At 45.3% G+C, this 19,689-nt stretch overlaps 1 long non-coding RNA gene and 1 pseudogene across 3 annotated transcripts in view; one reads left to right on the forward strand and one right to left on the reverse strand.

Moving 5' to 3' along the window:
* The window catches only part of LOC308587181, a 104,138-nt gene extending 85,353 nt beyond the window's left edge, over window positions 1-18,785 (reverse strand). Inside the window, exon 1 of one of the 2 annotated variants that reach the window (XR_014008271.1) lies at window positions 18,753-18,785. This is a non-coding gene — a long non-coding RNA (uncharacterized lncRNA). Of the gene's footprint in view, window positions 1-16,455; window positions 16,512-18,752 lie in introns of those variants that run through there. The other variant, XR_014008272.1, reaches the window with a different exon arrangement.
* Window positions 3,851-4,680, forward strand: LOC308587881 (large ribosomal subunit protein mL66 pseudogene; annotated as a pseudogene). Its single transcript has one exon. The product of its transcript is annotated as a large ribosomal subunit protein mL66 pseudogene (transcript).
* Window positions 18,786-19,689: the final 904 nt, after the last annotated feature.

Genomic DNA, 19,689 nt, shown 5'->3' on the forward strand with positions numbered 1-19,689 from the left:
TTCTCTTTAGCGCTCAGTTGGAGCAAACAGCAATTCAGGATTCCTTTGGATTCACTTTTGGTCCAATTTAGCACTAAAGAGCAGGTTTTCCATGGGAAAGGATTGGAACAAGGGGAAACCACTCAGACCTGTGCTTTTTAAGTACGGGACAAGTGGTCGAGCCCAGAGTCATGCTGGGGACATGGGCAACCTCAACTTACTCTGGTAGCAGCCACATCGTATATTTAAAGCACATTTATAACACTTTAACAGTCACGGCTTCCCCCCAGAATGTCAGTTTGCATTTCTTAGTGAGAAAGTATTGATGTGATGTGTAGAGATCTTTCCTATTTTACTTAATTCAAGAGGGTTCTGGAAGCTTCTCTATGTGAAAGAAACAAGCAGAAGGTTCATGATATTTGGGTTATTCCTTTAGAGAAGCTGGCTCAAACTGGTTCTCTTATGGACAGTGCCAGTCCTGAATGTACCGTATTTTTCGCTCTATAAGACACACTTTTCCCCTCCTAAAAAGTAAGGGGAAATGTGTGTGCGTCTTATGGAGCGAATGCAGGCTGTGAGGCTACCCCAGAAGCCAGAACAGCTAGAGGGAGCACTGCTCTGCAGAGGCTTCGCGGGCTACCCCAGAAGCCAGAACAGTGAGAGGGAGCGCTGTGCAGCGCTCCCTCTAGCTGTCCTAGCTTCTGCCTTAGCGGTGCGAAGCCTCCGCAGGGCAGCACGGAGCCTTCATCCCGCTCCCCTGCGGAGGCTTCGCGCGGCTATCCCTGGCTTTTGCGGGAGGTGGGGGAAGGGACAGAGCGCGCGGCTCTGTTCATTCCCCCACCTCCCAGAAAAGCCCCCAAGAGCCACGCTCCCTTTAAAGAGTGCACGGATCTTGCGGGAGGTGGGGGGAAAGCCAGGAGGCTTGCTTTCGCTGAAGTCAGGAGGGCAAGAGGGATCGGTGCGCACCGATCCCGCTTGCTCTCCTGGCTTCCGGGATAGCCCCCAAAGCCTCCTGAGTGAAGAGGGAGGAGCGCTCCCTCTTCGCTCAGGAGGCTTTGCATTGCTTTCTTATTTCTTGTTTTCCTCCCTTAAAAACTAGGTGCGTCTTATGGTCCGGTGCGTCTAATAGAGCAAAAAAGACGGTGTTGGATTTGTGGCCATTATGCTCATTTGCCTTCAGTAGCAGTAAAGCTCTGCTGGATGAAATACAATTGCGTCTGGTCTGTTTTTTGGAAATCTTGCAATGTGTTAAGTTTTTACTCTGCTAACTATACGTTGGAATCTACTCTGGATCGATATTGAGTAGAATTTCACGACACAGAGAGTTGTAGGAACTGTGCTTTTCCTCTCACAGAGTTCCAGTTCCCACCAAACTTAACAAATTACCTTTCCTAGGTTTGTTTGGGGCAAAGCCTCGCACTTTAAATATTTGGTGAGGATGTGACCTACGAAACTTGCAGCTCAGGATCCCCCTAGGCTTAAGTGGACAAAAGCTGGAGCGCAGGACACAGAGGGTCCTGGTCTGTTGATCACTTAAAAGCAAAATGCCAGTTTCAAATAATTTATATGAGGCCAAACGGAGGTGCAATGCTACCTGCCAACTGCAGGGAAAGATTTTGTAAGTCTCTGCTCCTTTGTCTGTGTCTGAAGAAGTCTCTGAGGACCAAGAGGGTTGCTGTCTACATGAGGCGTTTGATCCCTGATGTTCCTAATTCAAGACCTAGACTGACTCTCTGCAAGGGTTCAACTGCATCTTCTGCTGGTACCAACCATGTAATAACTGCTGATGGGTGTAACACAGGCTTTCAGCCGGAAGGTCTGCAATTTGAAGACTCCAACACTTGGCTAGAAAAACTAGAAGCCATTTCCTGATTCCCTGCTGCTTCAAACAGCCAAACCTCTTCTAAACCCACATCTACATCTGGCAGGAAAAAAGACCTCATCTGTGCTGCTTCTCACCTTTTAAATAACTCTTCCTTTAGATATGTTTTTTCTTTGGGTGGCGCTGTGGGTTAAACCACAGAGCCTAGGACTTGCTGACCAGAAGGTTGGCAGTTCGACTCCCCGTGATGGGGTGAGCTCCCGTTGCTCGGTCCCAACTCCTGCCAACCTAGCAGTTTGAAAGCACATCAAAGTGCAAGTAGATAAATAGGTACCACTCCGGTGGGAAGGTAAACGGCGTTTCCGTGTGATGCTCTGGTTCGCCAGAAGCAGCTTAGTCATGCTGGCCACATGACCCGGAAGCTGTACACCGGCTTCCTTGGCCAATAAAGCGAGATGAGCGCCACAACCCCAGAGTCGGTCACGACTGGACCTAATGGTCAGGGTCCTTTAGCAGTCAGTCCCTCGGCTGTCATTCATGACCCTCCTGATTAGACAGCAGAAAACATAAGACATTCCCACCTTCTTTTTTTCCAGGTGCTCATAAAAGTGTCCCTGACATCCAATAACGTATTATAGGAGGAAAAATTGCTTGCAAAAAAAAAGATGGGGGGGGGAGATTATTAAGCAAAAAGATTATGCGCAAAAGTGTTAGGAGACTTGTTTCCAAAAGTGGTACAAGTGTTCATGCAGGATTTTAAAAATAAATACCGTAATCGTCATCAGCACAAGCTGAAGCTGAAATGGGCTGGATAGGATTTAAGATTAGAAAACCGGAATGGATTGATTTGTCTGTCGCTAGCCACAAGTCATGTGCAGTCAGCTTTTCAGCTCATGTCTGTGCTACAAATCTAAATGCATTTTGCCCTTGGGCATGCATTCAATGTCCCAAACAAGTCATTCTCAGCATCCTTTTCAATTAAAGCACACTGGTTTCCTTGAGGGAAGCCGCGCTAGTTAAACCAGTTCGCAACTGGTTTGTGTTTGCAGTTTAGATGCAGCCTTAGGAGACCCAGCAGAAGGTCACCGAAGAGTACAAAATGTGAGGCTAATCTTAATGCCTTTGTTTTTCCTGTTGTTTCAACATCACTTTACTCGCACAGCTAGTTCAAACAGGTGATAAGTGAAGAAAGCTGTTGGTGTTTTGTTTCCCCTTTCCCTTCCCTCCCCCCTGGACCTGTTGTGCTCTAAAATATTCTCAGCTCTGCCGCTAAGAGCACCAGATACCGCGGTTGAAAAAATACCATTCTTTGCAGATGGGTTGCAATAAGCAAAACAATATAATATGTGCTGTAAACTGTGGAATGGGCTTTCCTGGTGAAGAACAGACTCTCTGAGAGATGAGAACAAGCACCTTCCTCTTTCCTGAAGTTTACTGTTATTACCACCGCAGATGGCACAGCTCTGGATTGAGACAGGGGTTGGGGAGCACAGAGTTCCAGTGTGGAAGAAGAGAACTAGGTGGGTTGAGTGACCCCATACCTTCCAACATTTCTCCAATGAAAACAGGGATGTCCTATTCCATACTAATAATTTATACCCTAGCCATTTGACTGGGTTGCCCCAGCCACTCTGGGCAGCTTCCAACATATATAAAAACATAGTAAAACAGTAAACGGTTAAAACAAAACAAAACACTTCCGTATACAGGGCTGCCTTCAGATGTCTTCTAAAGGTTGTACAATTATCTTCTTGGCTCAGGGGTTGCATAACTCTATACCCTCCAACATTTATCCGATGAAAATAGGGATGTCCTAAGGAAAAGTGGGACATTCCGGAATCAAAACAGAAACCAGAAGGGCTTTTTGTAAATCTGGGAGAGTCCCTGGAAAATAGGGATACTTGGAGAGTCTGTGGCCCGTGACAAAGAAAGGATTCTCAGGGTATCACAATAGCTGTGTGGAAGTGATTTTCATCCCAGTGCTGCCCGATCATGCAGCAAGGCTTAAACCTCTGAGTACAACTGCTTAGAGTAGTGTTACATGAAGCGGAAGCCGTCGGAGGGCTGCCAAGATGGCTGCATCCATGTCGCTGCTCTCCGGCTGCAGGTGTCTGGTGTCTGGGTTCTTGTGGGGAAACTGGGCTCACGCCCCATCTCGTGGTTTGAGGCAGGTTGTAGAAACTACTGAAAGAAACACAACTATTATTGAAGGTAAAGTACTGGAAGTTGAGGAAGCCCCAACAACTCCAACTCCTTCTGGCCGATGTCCTATCTGTCACTGGAACCTAAAGCACAAGTATTCTTACGAGGATGTTTTATTGATCAGTCAATTCTGAGGGAAGGATGCTGCCCATCCTCCCTGGCCTCTGTACGGAAGAGCACAGAAAAGTTGAAGTGTGTGTGAAAATGGCGCATCAAGCAGGTTTGCTGCCAAATCATAAACCTAAACTCCCCAAAGGTTTTGTTCCAAAAAACAAGAAATCAAAGTTCAACAGGTATCTTACCCAATACTCTATCAAATCTGTGCGGCCCAAGGGACACAAGTTGTGCAAGGTTCCCATGCCTATATCATACCCTATACTCTGTGATAATGTTAATTATGGGTCAAAGCCTCTTCGTTTTAACCACTAGGATAGTGTAGAGCTAGTGTTGGCAGTAAATTACAGTAGTTGTGGTTCAGTATTTCTCAATCCATTACAGGTATTTTTATATCTGGTGCTCTGGAAAGAGCCAATTGAACATTTTTCCTCTGGAAGCATATAGGAAATTTCAGAAAAGAGGAAACTTAATGGCCAAGTAGAATTGTCATTTAACTGAAAGATAATGCAATAGATGTTGCTTTAGGATAACAAAACTTTATCGTCCTTTATTTAAATCCCAATTAAACTCCAAATTAAAAAAAGTGTTACATATCCATTTGAAGACAAAGGAACTAAAGCTGTAACTTGTTGTTTAGTCGTTTAGTCGTGTCCGACTCTTCGTGACTCCATGGACCAGAGCACGCCAGGCTCTCCTGTCTTCCACTGCCTCCCACAGTTTGGTCAAACTCATGTTGGTAGCTTCAAGAACACTGTCCAACCATCTCGTCCTCTGTCGTCCCCTTCTCCTTGTGCCCTCCATCTTTCCCAACATCAGGGTCTTTTCCAGGGAGTCTTCTCTTCTCCTGAGGTGGCCAAAGTATTGGAGCCTCAGCTTCACAATCTGTCCTTCCAGTAAGCACTCAGGGCTGATTTCCTTCAGAATGGAGAGGTTTGATCTTCTTGCAGTCCATGGGACTCTCAAGAGTCTCCTCCAGCACCAGAATTCAAAAGCATCAATTCTTTGGCGATCAGCCTTCTTTATGGTCCAGCTCTCACTTCCATATATCACTACTGGGAAAACCATAGCTTTTATTATACAGACCTTTGTCAGCAAGGTGATGTCTCTGCTTTTTAAGATGCTGTCTAGGTTTGTCATTGCTTTCCCCCCAAGAAGCAAGTGTCTTTTAATTTCGTGACTGCTGTCACCATCTGCAGTGATCATGGAACCCAAGAAAGTAAAATCTCTCACTGCCTCCATTTCTTCCCCTTCTGTTTGCCAGGAGGTGATGGGCCCAGTGGCCATGATCTTCATTTTTTTGATGTTGCGCTTCAGACCATATTTGGCATGGGCTAAAAATGCTGATACTGCAACCTCTTTAACTTCCTGCAGCACAAATCTCACTGGATGCATCTCATGAAGCAGGGCCTGGTTCAAAGATGCTTCAGCCATAAGAAATGTGCTCGTCTTTAAGGTGCCACACAAGAAGTCTCTGTTGTTTATGGTGCCCTTTGAAGCTGCTAGCAGTGAGTGTGATTTGGCTTGGGGAAAGAGGGAAAGGGTTAGATTCATCTCCCTGTACACTGTCATCCTAATTCGAATTGTCCCTCCCTGAGGAGATTTTTAAGAATGAAAGATATATCAGGGTGCTAAAAACTGAGCTCCACATCGCATCTAGCTCGACGTATATTCCAGAAGGGTAGCCACATTAATTCATCATAGCAAATGCATCAAAGGTTCTCATAGCCCCTTAAAAGGCGTCACTAATTGATTTTGGCCCAAGCTGGAATGCGGCAGACTTAAGGCTGGCGACAGAAAACAGGAGCAAAGGGATCCCTCTTTCAAAACCCCTCAGACTCTCTAAACAAACTAGAGCCTGCCGAGCTGATTTCAGTGGGACTAAATGCTTAACCTCTGCTGGTTTCTGCTTCCTGTGTTTCAGACATCCTCGCCAGGACACGACAATGCTTCGACTTCCTCATTTGCAGCAGAAGCAGAACATTGCCTTCCCCTCAGAGCATTTTGTGCGTGACTGACCTGTACTGAGCCTGAGAACAAATGTGCCCCTGTTATTTCGTCATTTTTAACTTGGATAAGTGTTGGATGCCAATCAGAGGAAGGAAATGCGCTGCATCGGCAATGGTTTTCTTAGCGGCAAATAATTAACGTCGCATCGGCATTCTTGGCTGTGGCTTCATCATTGCTTCCTTCCCCCGTTACAAGAGAGGGAGGCAAAGGACTGCGAGGATCCCTTTATTCCTGCCCCTGCTTTCCTGTGGCAACTAAGGCACCAGAACTGTTTGGCCTGACCACTATAGGATTATTTATGTGCTGTTGCCATTCAAGTCCGGGCTAGGAGACTCTTAGATCAGGAGTAGGCAACCTAAGGCCCATGGGCCAGATGTGGCTCAATCGCCTTCATGGGCCCAATCTGGCCCATGGGCAGGTCTGGGAATCAGCGTGTTTTTACATGATTAGAATGTGTCCTTTTAATTAAAATGCATCTCTGGGTTATTTGTGGGGCCTGCCTGGTGTTTTTACATGAGTAGAATATGTGCTTTTATTTAAAATGCATCTTTGGGTTATTTGTGGGGCATAGGAATTCATTCATATTTTTTCCCCAAAATATAGTCTGGCCCCCCACAAGGTCTGAGGGATGGTCCACGGCTGAAAAAGGTTGCTGACCCCTGCTCTTAGATGATGGAAATAAAGTTGGAACTCTCTCAAATTAGAGATGATATGAGGCCACCACTGTCAATATACCATGATAGAGACTACCACAAATGTTGTGCCACAAGCACAAAAATAAGAACTGTGCAGAGCCAATAACACAAATATGTGATCTTGGGACTTTTGGGGGGTGGATTATAAATGCTGTAAATAAAGAACCGTCCAAATGCTACACATATAACTATATAGATAAGTTATTATCAAGGACTTAAACATTTGCAAAACATTTTCCTAGTCAGATTTATTCATTCATTCCTTACTTTTATATACCACGTCCTCACCTCAAGGAGCTCACAGTGGTTTGCATGGTTCCTCCCTCCTTATTTAATCCCCCACAACAAGCCTGTGAGATGGGTAAAGCTGAGAGGCAGTGACTGGCCCAAGGTCTCCCAGTGAGCTTCATGGCTGGGTGAGGATTTGACCCCTGGTCTCTGTGGTTATAGTTCAGCACTCTACCCATTACACCACACTTAGTTGAAGTCATTGAGCTTTTATTAGACAAACCCCAAAGCTGCTAAGCTTTTCATTTTTTTATTTTTATTTCTTTTTACAAAAACGTCAACCCCCCCCCCCCAGTTTCTCAATTGACTTGCAGGATGCCTTTTGGAAATTCTGCCTTTGAAATCCTGGTAATGTCTGGGGAAATCCGGACGTATGGCAGCCCTAATTTCAGATGAACCTGGTCCCAAGTCATTTAGGGAGGGAGATGCCTTAAATTATTCAGAATGCTGCCTCTGCCTTCTTCGGATTCCCCCCCCCCCTTCACTTCTTTTGTGTAGCAATTGAAATGAGATGCTCACACAGCATGCGTTCTCAGATTGCACAAGCTGCCAACGGACTGCAGAGGATCCTCAATCTTGTATCCATGCCATGTCCCACCTAGGTTAATCCTTTCCTTTAAAAATAATTATATATTTCAGTTTTAAGGTCAAATCACTGCTTTGAAGAACAAATGAATAGGCAGCCAATTAAGTCCATAATTTTTGGAGGGTGGTGATGATGGGGCATATAACATCCCTGCTTTTGCTCTTCTTTAATTCAAGAAAATGGTTTCGTGTGATCCAGCCTCTTTTGGAGCAAAGCAGCAAATTGATACTCAGGAAGAACAATTTGATGTGCTTTGCCACACTGCAATATATACACATGTCTCTTTGTGCCTATTCCTGCATCAGGAAGCTACTGATCTAATTTTAGAACCAATCTTTTTTTTTTTTTTTTTTTAAAAATGATGACGATGAAGGGGACCATCAACCAATTGTATCCACCGTGGCGTCTGTTTTTGCAATCTGATTAACGGGGGGAAGCTGTAAATTGGTGGAATGCTTCTTTACCCACAGAGAAAGCTGGAAGGGAAATGACACAGTATCCTCAGTCCCCAGAAACTCTTGAACGATCGAACGCGTTTTCTCAGTGGAAAAAGAACTGTTGTTGCTTTTGTAGCTTTAACTTTCCAGAACCATGTGTGGGATGCAGAGGAGAGAGTCCTGCTTAAAATGTGGTTTTTAAAAATTTCAAAACATCTCATAAAACTTGTAGATCTTGCTGGAATTTTCTTGGCATGCATAGGAAGGATTACGAATGGAAAAGAAACGTAGGCGTCACCTGTGCTCCTGGAGTTATAATCCACTCATAATACAGCTGGGAAGCAAAACCCCGGTGCTTTCTTTAGGGCAAGCATCTGAGGAGAATGCAGGCACAACTGTTGGAACTAGGGCAGGGGGCATTTAAAAATGCATATGCCCCTTTAGGGCACAGTTCATTCAACTGAGGGCCAAACTACACATTACACTTAGGCCACATGTAACGTTAAAGCCAACAGATTTCTACTCAGTCGCCAAACACCCTCTGGAGAAAGTGTTGAGAACAGCTGGGAGGAAAGGGGTGCTGAAGTCTTTCTCGGTCACACAGGATTTTAAATTATATGGAGACACTTTGTACGCAGAACAAGCTGCCAGTTTAAAGTGCTCACAAGTCCTACCTTGCAGACGGCAGCTCAGTATTTTAGGAATGGGAAACCCGTGACCTCCCCCAGATATTGTTGGACTATGGCTACATCAACACTAGACATTAAAAGTGCATGGCTTGCCCCAAAGAATCCTGGGAGCTGTTGCTTGCTATGGGTGCTGGGAGTTGTAAGAGCTGTGAGAGGAAAACTACAGTTCCCAAATCTAGATTTGCAATTTCAGAGAGAACCTGGTCCTAATTTCCAGGGTGCTTTAAGAGAAAGAATGTGGTTTGGTTTTTCACTTTAATTTTGAAGTATCAAATTAAAGTGGTTGCTTCTAACATGCAGGAAGGAAACAACATTTTCCATTAGTAGCTACTCTGACAAATCAACAATGTAGGGTAATGAGCTAATTTTAGATTTGCTCCCAGTGCATCCAATTAACACCTGTTCCTGTCGAAAGCAGCCTTGAGTCTGAAATAGCTGAGAGAGATACAAAGCTCTGAACAAAGATGAATGAGTACATAGAGAAATGGCAAGAACGCCACGTGATAACAGTTTCCTCAGAGCCTCCCAGACCACGGCTTCAATAGCCCATTCATAAATGTGACTGAACTGGAAGATGTGAATTAAAGAACAAGTTCTGTGACATTTCCAAACTTGAAGAAGAAATGCCTAAGTATATTTCCTTTTGATGCTTGCTAAAAGGGGCCAGAAAGATCAGGGAATAAAATAACATCTGGTTTCAGTGTCATGGGAAGAAACACCATGGTGCATCTGCAGCAGCAAAAGTGGATGCCTTCATCTGCCCCAGCTGCAACAAAACATGTCTCTCCCCTATCACTCTCTACAGCCACAGCAGGTGCTGCAACCATCCATCAGTTTGACTTCACTCCCAAAGGTGCATTCCACCATTGTCTCCCGAGACAGACGGATGCCAACTTTAGATTTCAGTCTCAGTAGCATCTCAGTTCACATCTTGGTGGCAAAGAGGAGATGGGATTTTGTGTATCTTGGTTTTATCTCTCCTGGGTGAATGCGTGTTGTGTTGCCATGCAAACTACACCCTGAAATCACCTCTTCTATGCAGTTATTAAAGTGAGTGGCAACCCTTTCCCTTCTTCACTTGGGAAAATCAAACTAGACTTACTGATTGTGCAAGGAGTTCTATTCGTGTTCCTGCAAATGCAAATCAAGGCTTTCTGTATAGCAGACCTTCTCTGGTCAACAGAGTGAAGATCAGGGACTGAGCTTGCAGGGTAACATGCTTGTGAACATCGTAGGCAAGGCCTCTGCGCACACTCCTGACTCCCATCCACACAGAACAATATTCAGTGCCTGACTACACCTATTACCATTTTGATTATTTAGAGGTGCCATTTTTCTGTTTCTGTTTTCTCCTGTTGGGAAATAGTAGCTGGGCTGGGGGCAGAATTTAAATTGAGGGGGAAAACACGCAGGAAAGAGTTAATCCCCTTCTTCCTGTGCTGCAGCCCCAAACCAAACCATGCCCCCTTGACTGTTCGTTTAAAAAATAATAATTAAGCGATGGGACGTGATGTTCACAGTTCTCCTGTTTTTAGTTAGGTTTTGCCCTTAGGCTAACTCATACGCCTTGAGTTCATAGTTCTGAAGATTATCTGTTTGGTGAAGACAAGTGGGATTTTCCATGCAGAGCCGACAGTTGTATATTCTGGGACATAAAGTATGCTGCAGACTGCACCTTGATTCCATTACATCTTTCACTCTATTTATGGTAAGTGGCACCATGCATTCCTTACATTTTGCGGCATAAATATTTCTTGGATATTAATTGTGGCTTTCTGCATTCAACCAGCTAAAAATAACACTTTGGAGCAGGCGAGACCCCCACTCATATTCTCTGCATGGACCTCTCTGTTCCTCTTCTTATGAAGAAAAGCATTTTTGAATGCATTTTTTTAAAAAAGAACAACATTGCAATAGAATATATAACATGCAGATAAACGTCCCATTTTAATTTAACTATTAAGGGGGGGAATGAGAAGGGTTAAATCTGAAGAGAATTTGTTCTCCAGCTTCAGCTGCGACTACATAGTTCACCAGTCAAGCTTACATTGGAATTAGGTCACTTTTTGTAGCAGTTAGAAGCGTGTAGCCAAATTTCCAGCTGGCTAGTCCAAATCAATATGTGAAATTCAGATTCCTCACACTCTGAATTTTGGCCCTCATCACCCACTTGATCCATGCTGTGAGGTGGCTATGAAGGGACACCCTGCAGGCACCCAGAATGCATTGCACCAGAACATTATGGAATTTTAATGGCAAATTGGGTCCGTCCTTAAAGAGGGCACGTATTACGGTGAGACCTGGAAAACCAACACCCTGTGTTGTGGGTGGGTACGATTGGTCAGCCACAACACCCGATTGGTAGGTCCCTCAAAGCTGGGTGCAATCTAGCCAATGGGACACAGTCAAAACGGTTCGAGGGACCTATATATACACCTATGCATGTGACCCAGAGCTTCCTCTTTCTGCGTATGCATTAGGAACACCCACCCACCTCTCCCTCCTTTTAGGGCTTTGCGCTTGACCTTGCTATGCCGCCATGTGTCATCTGTCATGGGGACAGGGGCACGGCAGGAATTTTCCCCACTTGGCTGATGCCATTTGGGTTTCGCCTGCCGTGTAGCAAATCATCACAACTTGTAAGGTTGTAGATAGGCTCTGGTTCAGGTGATAGGGATGGGAGAACGCTCTCACCATCCCTATGTGAAGGGTATTCCGTTAAAAGAATTCAGGGACTCGATGGTTTGGTAAACCCCTGAGAGGGGGTTGTGCCCGTGCCTGAGTCCAGGGGGACATTTGGGTGGCGGAGATAGCCTATTCCTGAGTTTCCGCTTATCCAGGTGTTCACCCTTGGCTGACCTATGCTGGAACCCTGGGTCAGTGCTACCTGCAGGCAGGGAACTAGTCGAACCAGAGCCTATGCAACCATTCACTTTCTGTAATCAATAAAGTTGTGGCCTAAATTCTGCCAAAAACAAACCAAAATTAGAGTCAAGTATGAATTTATTTAGGGGGGAGGTTTCTGGGTCTGAACACGCAAACGAAGTGCAGCCTTCCAGTTCCATAATGATGTGAATTACTGCTACTCCAAATAGACCAGGAAAGTTGCTTAGGAACAGGTGCTACTGAAACAGCGAAATAATAAGAATTCCCTGTATTAGGTGGTATCTTTTCTTCAATGGACTCCCCCCCCCACTTCCACTTTAACTCTAGTGTCACTGGAGGAAGCAGCTACTGGAAGATTTCTAGGTCATGCGCCTCTACAGCCTTTGTCAACCTGCTGCCCTCAAGGTGTGGTGCATTTGGAACTCCTATTTGTGGACTTCCCTGGCTTTTTTCTGGCCCATGAAGAACCAGTCTGGATAGTTGGCTTTGGTGAAGATTTGATGTTTTCTCCCCACAAACAGTTTTTGATCTGGGCTTCCACTGAAATGAGGCTGCATTTTACGTTGCATTTTAATCCTTTTTTAAGTTGTATTTTAGTCAATTGTTAATTGTATTTAATCACAATTGTTTTTTATACTTGATGTTAGCCGCTCTGAGTCTGGTCTTGGCCAGGGAGGGTGGGGTATAAATAAAACTCATTATTATTACAGTGGTACCTCGGGTTAAAAACTGAAACTGTTCTTAACCTGAGGTACCACTTTAGCTAATGGGGCCTCCCGCTGCCACTGTGCTGCTGCCATGCGATTTCTGTTCTCATCCTGAAGCAAAGTTCTTAACCTGAGATACTATTTCTGGGTTAGTGGAGTCTGTAACCTGAAGCATCTGTAACCTGAAGTGTCTGTAACCTGAGGTACCACTGTATTATTATTATTATTATTATTATTATTATTATTATTATTATTATTATTATTTGGAGGGCACCAGGTTAGCGAAGACTGCTCTCAAGGATGATGAAACAAACTTCAGTGTTTGTGGCTACAGGTGAATAAGACCTTTATAAGGTCAACCCTGCACCAGCTTGCTTTTAATCAGCCGATATTGGCAATGACGCTTAGACTGCTGTTTCCTCTGTTGTTGTTTTCAGTGGTGCATAACTCTATATGGCGCATAATTGCACATTTTCACCTCATCCTCTGTTTCATGCCCAGAAACCATTCTTTCAAATACTTTTTGCACTGCAAAATGACATGCTTGTGAGAAGAGACTTTGTTAAGTTTTTTTATTTTTAAAAGAGAAAACCACCTTGGATGAATACCAGAATAAACTGTAAAAAGGCAAAAAAGTAGTATATTTTAAGAACATTGTTGTGCTTTCCCTCACTATCTTTAGCAATGCTATGTACGCAGGGCAAACAATCAACATGTGCAAGCTTTGTGGGTGCATGAGAAATGTACGCTTTTAGCATATATATGTGCTATCTGGCCCTCTTCAATTCTCCATGATGCCAGTCATCAAGAAGAAGCAAAGAGTTGACCAGAAATACAGATGTGTTTGAGGAATAATTACATGAGATCTAAAACATGGGTTGAGGGAGAGACCCCCCCCCATCCCAAAATGGCTCCCTTGGTATTATTATGTGGAGGAAGTGACCACTGTTTCTTTCTGAACATGTATGGAAGCTGATCGTTTTGCTTTTCCCTCTTCTCTCTTTCTCCCTCACATTTCCCTGCCTACACTTCCAAAAACAATTGCCTGTTTTTGTCTTGTAGGAGTTCATACCTCCTGATGGTCTTCTTTCTTTCAAGTCAGGGCCGTCTTTACCCGGGGGTGCAAGGGGTGCAGAGCACCTGGGTGCCGAATTCTGGGGGACGCCAGTTGCCGGCCGCTGAAGCTGCCTAAGCTCCCTGGGGCAGTTGGCTCATGGTGACACCACTCACCCGACCCTGACTTCCCCTTCCCCGGCCGCTGTCAAAGTTGACCACCGGGCGCTGCGCTGCAATGGAGAGAAGGGAAAAGGGGCAACAGCACCTGCTGCCGGGGAAGGAGGTGGAAGAGGAGAAGGAGAAAGAGGAGGAGGAAGGAAAGTGGAGGGATTGAGATTGCACCTGTCCCAGCTGCTGGAAACAATCGCCGCTGATCCGCGCTTAGCCCCACTCGCTTAGTGGTGGCTGCGCACCCACGAGAGAAGCCGATCGCCCCCAGAAATGTCACACTGCTGGTGGTGAGAGGGAGACCCTGAACACCCCGTGTCTCCTGGACGGGTCTGGGAGTGGCGGCAGAACAGGGAAGGGGGGTGGGTGGCAGTGGCGTAGCGTGGGTTGTCAGCACCCGGGGCAAGGCAAGTAATTTGCGCCCCCTAACCCGTGGATTTGCACCCCCTAACCCTAACCCCCAGATGTTGTGCCTGGTGCGGCCGGGCCCCCCTGCACCCCCACGCTACGCCACTGGTGGGTGGGTGCCCTCTGCCTCCGATCCTAAAGAGCCCTGAGGCGGAGCAGCCAATCTCTCTCTCCCCCCTTCCCCCCCACCTCAGCAGAGCTTCCATTTCTCTCCACTCCCCCCCCACACTTTGCCGCCTCTTCCTGCTCCTCCAGGCCTCTTCCTGATCCTCCCCAGCCACGACCATTCTGGTTTTCACCTCACAACGGTAGCGCTTGTCAGACTCAACGGCGCTGGGACGGGGCTAAACTAAATTTGGGGGTGCTGGGTGGATCTTTGCACCCCGACACCGCATACGCTAAAGACGGCCCTGTTTCAAGTAGTCCAGCAGTGAACACGTAGATTGTGGCAGATGTTTTGTGTGCTAAACCCTGAACTTCCAGCATTTCTCCAGGGTTGTGTTATGGAGGTCCATTCCCATTACTTTGGGGGTGCCTGTGTGTCTCCGCATTGCCAGATGTTGTCTAAAAGCTGACAACTGCTTTTTGTTGCTCTCTGCCAATTCTATACTTAGCAGTTCTGTTGCATTGTTTCTATGATTTCCTCTCTCAGCTTGATACTTTTAGATTTTTGTTTTGTTTCCTGAGACCATTTTACAAATTGCAGTTTTTAGCCTTGTATTGTTAAGGTTTTTATTTTTAACTGGTAAAGAGGTGCCAGAATTACCAGGTGGGTTTTCATTCTTGTGGGAAAACAAAAAGAGAAATGTATTTAATGTCATGTCTTGGTTTGGCCTTGTACACAGTACATTCAACATGTGTGCAGTACAGTGGTACCTCAGGTTAAGTACAGTGGTACCTCAGGTTAAGTACTTAATTCGTTCCAGAGGTCCGTACTTAACCTGAAACTGTTCTTAACCTGAAGCACCACTTTAGCTAATGGGGCCTCCTGCTGCTGCTGTGCCGCCGGAGCACGATTTCTGTTCTCATCCTGAAGCAAAGTTCTTAACCCGAGGTAATATTTCTGGGTTAGCAGAGTCTGTAACCTGAAGCGTCTGTAACCTGAAGCGTATGTAACCCGAGGTACCACTGTATACCCAATCTCTGCTCCACATTTTTGAGGAGTTTCATCCACATGTTAACCATAGTCTTACTTGGACTTCAGTCTATTGATTTCAGTGGGTCTACTCTAACTGTTACTTACACTATGTACTCATCACTAGCTTAAATCTCAGTAAGGTACAAAAGGACTTGTGAGCAACACTGATTTTAAAAATGGGAGAAATGTCTGTATGGGATCCTCCTTGATCCCTTACGTGGAAATCCCTTGTTAACTTGAGACTGGATCCATTTCCTTCCGATTGGGATTTCATCTCTATGGCAGTGCAGCAGCAGTCAGCAGTGGAAACATGAGACATGGAAAATTAATATTGTAAATTAATATTGTAAATATTGCCTGGTTGTGTTAGAGACTCAAATCAATTAATCAATCAATCAGTGTTTATTATGGCAAAACAGCTAGCATACTAAAACCAGAATTTCTGCATAGTTCTTTACACAGATAATAAAAACAATCAGTACGGGATATTGATTGTGAAAGATTTCTGCTTCTTGGAATCTGTGAAATTTTTTTCATTACCTAAAGTTAAATGAAATAGCAGCTTTGAAACACGAGAAAGGCATCTACTTTAATAGATTGTCCTTTGCTTCCACTCACACCTGCTCTTTCCATGGTCACTCGGAGGCAAGGCTGCTAAATAATGCTATAGGTTAAGTGAGCTGGTAATCCCAGAGATCAGGTGCAAATTGTGATTGTCAGTATGTGACATGTCTATTCAGGGATTATAACGTCTGTCAAAGCATCCAGAAAAAAAACTAAGTGATCACAGGCTCCCTCTAAGGGAGTGGGTGGAAGTTAAATTAGTCTTCAAATTTTAACTTACGTGATTGTTTTAAACATACCGGTTTAGGTGCTGTGTGGGACATGTGTAATCAGATAAGATGAGCAAAGAGCTTCATTCCAGGCTGTGGCTGCCATTTATCTTTGGAAATAGCCAGTGTGGCCCTGTGGCCCCTAAAACATGCAGCTTGAGGGCACAGAGAAGGACTGTGCTCCATCAGCAGGGCTGAAGTAACGTTCAGCTACCACCCTCCTCAGACTTCATGCACGGAATCTTGATCCTTCGCCTCAGGCAGCAAAATGGCTTGGGCCTGCTCCTGCCAAGGAAGACATGTGCCTTAAATATATGATGTGGTTGTGACCTCAAAGTAGAAAGTGGTGAAGAAGAAGAAGAAGAAGAAGAAGAAGAAGAAGAAGAAGAAACCAACATCTGGAATTTGGTCCAGTATACCTGAAGGAGCGTCTCCACCCCCATCATTCTGCCCGGACACTGAGGTCCAGCTCTGAGGGCCTTCTGGCGGTTCCCTCGCTGCAAAAAGCCAAGTTACAGGGAACCAGGCAGAGGGCCTTCTCAGTAGTGGCACCCGCCCTGTGGAACACCCTCCCAGCAGATGTCAAGGCAATAAGCAACTATTTTACTTTTAAAAGACAACTGAAGGCGGCCCTGTTTAGGGAAGCTTTTAATGATTAATAGGTTATTGTATTTTAATATTCTGTTGGAAGCTCCCCAGAGTGGCTGGGGAAACCCAGCTGGATGGGCGGGGTATAAATAATAAATTATTATTATTATTCTTGGTCCATTGGCCGAGTGAATAGGATGAGAGTACCCCATGTTATAGCATTGTTGAAGGAAATCAGGTGGGCATCTGAACCAGCAGGTTTGCCAAACATCTGCACCAAATGCAGCCAAGTGGTCAATATGCATATGCTTTACTGAAACTGACCAACAGCCTGTAGGATACCTGAGAGCATCATTAGCTCTGTTGTTAGGGTGCAACCGGGAGGAGGAATTTGCTCTTCGAATATTAGGTGGTTCATAACTGAATATGTTTCCTTAATGGGCCCTGGTGGCTAGAAAATGGGCGTGTGAAATGTACACTAATGGTTTCTGATGTGTGGGGGTAACAAGCTATACAGCACTCCATCTGCTCAGGTAGAGACTGGAGACAAAAACAATTTGGCAGGCGGACTGAAGCCAGCATAGGAGGAATACTTGTCTGAATTTTTGTAGTTAGTGGGCAAGAGGGAATTTTGGAGGCCTCCAATAGAATCCTGTTTGCTTTTGAGAGAGCTAAGACTATCACTGCTTGGCTGGGTTCCTGGGTATTCCCTCACGCTCCATTTTGTATGGTTGTAAATAAAGAGATATTCAAGAAATGTCACATCTCTTTTTACTCTCTCTTCATAAGGGGAATAGCAACTTCTTATTGCTAGGGGAAGAGGGGGCCCAAAACAAATATATACAGACAGATGGGAGTTGTGTTGGTTTTTAATTTGTTTGAAGTAGGCTTGTTTAGCTTGCGTTTGCCCTAGTGTATGCTCATACCCATGAATCAATATCATACGTCGGTAGCAAATCAAGAAAGATAAGGAGCAGATAAGTAAATAGAACTAATCTTGTAATTCAGGATGCCAATTCATGTTCAAATGTCAGGGGTTATTTTTCCATTGTGTGTTCTGATGGAAAGATAGCACAGTCCAGATCTTGGTTATTTAAGTTTATGCTTGCGGATCCACCCTTTTTGTAATTAATTATGCCTAGTGTTAACGAGATGACTAATGCTTGAGATGAATAGCTGGAGCCACATGCCACTGTTCTAACTGAAATTGAGGGAGGGAGACGAAGGGAGGAAGTGAACTTTGCATATGTGCAGTTTGTTAAACCATCTCACAGGAGCTGCCATGCACTTTACCACGGCTGGAGAGAGTAAGAACTTCAAAAGCCTTATGCTGCCTCCCAGAATCATATTTCACTGGGGAGCTGCAAGGAAGAGATGCCCCCCCAAACAATGGTTTTCACATGGCGCACCTACCATTCCCAAGGTCTGATCATCTCAACTTCTCACATCCTGCTTATCCTCCAGAAAACTGACAATGACCTCCTTCCCATTTTTGTTGTTGTTTAGTCATTTAGTTGTGTCTGACTCTTCGTGACCCCATGGACCAGATCACACCAGCCACTCCTGCTTCCCGCAGAGGTGTCAATAAAGAGGAGCTGCAGAACCTGTGGCTCAGCAGATGAGCTCCAGTCTGTGATCAGGAATTATGGGACTCTGGAGAGCTGCAGGTTCCCCATCCTTCTCATTAAGCAGACCCTCCAAGTGTCCCTATTTTCCAGCTGCAGCCCTGGATTTACAGAAGCCGTCTCGGTTTCTGATTTGATCCCAGAATGTCCTGCTTTTCATTAGGATGTCCCTATTCTGTGTCCAGGGCAGCTGTTTACCAGCTCCATCTGGTACGTAGGCTGAGAGCCTATCTGCCTGTGGACTGTCTCGCCAGAGTGGTGCATGCTCTGGTTATCTCCCGTTTGGACTACTGCAATGCGCTCTACGTGGGGCTACCTTTGAAGGTGACTCGGAAACTACAACTAATCCAGAATGCGGCAGCTAGACTGGTGACTGGGGGCGGCCGCCGAGACATATAACACCGGTCTTGAAAGACCTACATTGGCTCCCAGTACGTTTCTGAGCACAATTCAAAGTGTTGGTGCTGACCTTTAAATCCCTAAACGGCCTCGGTCCAGTATACCTGAAGGAGGGTCTCCACCCCCATCGTTCTGCCCGGACGCTGAGGTCCAGCGCCAAGGGCCTTCTGGCGGTTCCCTCATTGTGAGAAGCAAAGCTACAGGGAACCAGGCAGAGGGCCTTCTCAGTAGTGGCGCCCGCCCTGTGGAATGCCCTCCCACGTGATGTCAAAGCGATAAACAACTACCTGACATTCAGAAGACATCTTAAGGCAGCCCTGTTCAGGGAAGTTTTTAACGTGTGATATTTTAGTGTATTTTTGGTTTCTATGGAAGCCGCCCAGAGTGGCTGGGGAGGCCCAGTGAGATGGGCGGGGTATAAATAATAAATTATTATTATTATTATTATTATTATTATTATTATTATTATTATTATTATTATTTTCATCAGAGAAATGCTGGAGGGTATGGAGTTATCCGACCCCCAAGCCTTCTGTATAGGGATTTTTTTTAATGTTTCATTATGTTTTAGGGTTGCCTTATGTCCTCTTTTTCCAGGACACGTCCTCTTTTTCATGGGTAGTCGTCATAGTGTTCCATAGTTAAAAGTAGATGTCTTTTTTGCTCTACAAAATAGGGCAACCCTAAACATATGTTATGGGACGCAGGTGGCGCTGTGGGTTAAACCACAGAGCCTAGGACTTGCCGATCAGAAGGTCAGCGGTTCAAATCCCCATGACGGGGTGAGCTCCCGTTGCTTGGTCCCTGCTCCTGCCAACCTAGCAGTTCAAAAGCACGTCAAAGTGCAAGTAGATAAATAGGTACCACTCCGGCAGGAAGGTAAACAGCTTTTCCGTGCGCTGCTCTGGTTTGCCAGAAGCAGCTTAGTCATGCTGGCCACATGACCCGGAAGCTGTACGCCTGCTCCCTCGGCCAATAAAGGGAGATGAGCGCCGCAACCCCAGAGTCGGCCACGACTGGACCTAATTGTCAGGGGTCCCTTTACCTTTAAACATATGT

This window comes from Podarcis bocagei (assembly GCF_964188305.1).
Source record: "Podarcis bocagei genome assembly, chromosome: 5".
Classification (NCBI taxonomy): domain Eukaryota; kingdom Metazoa; phylum Chordata; class Lepidosauria; order Squamata; family Lacertidae; genus Podarcis; species Podarcis bocagei.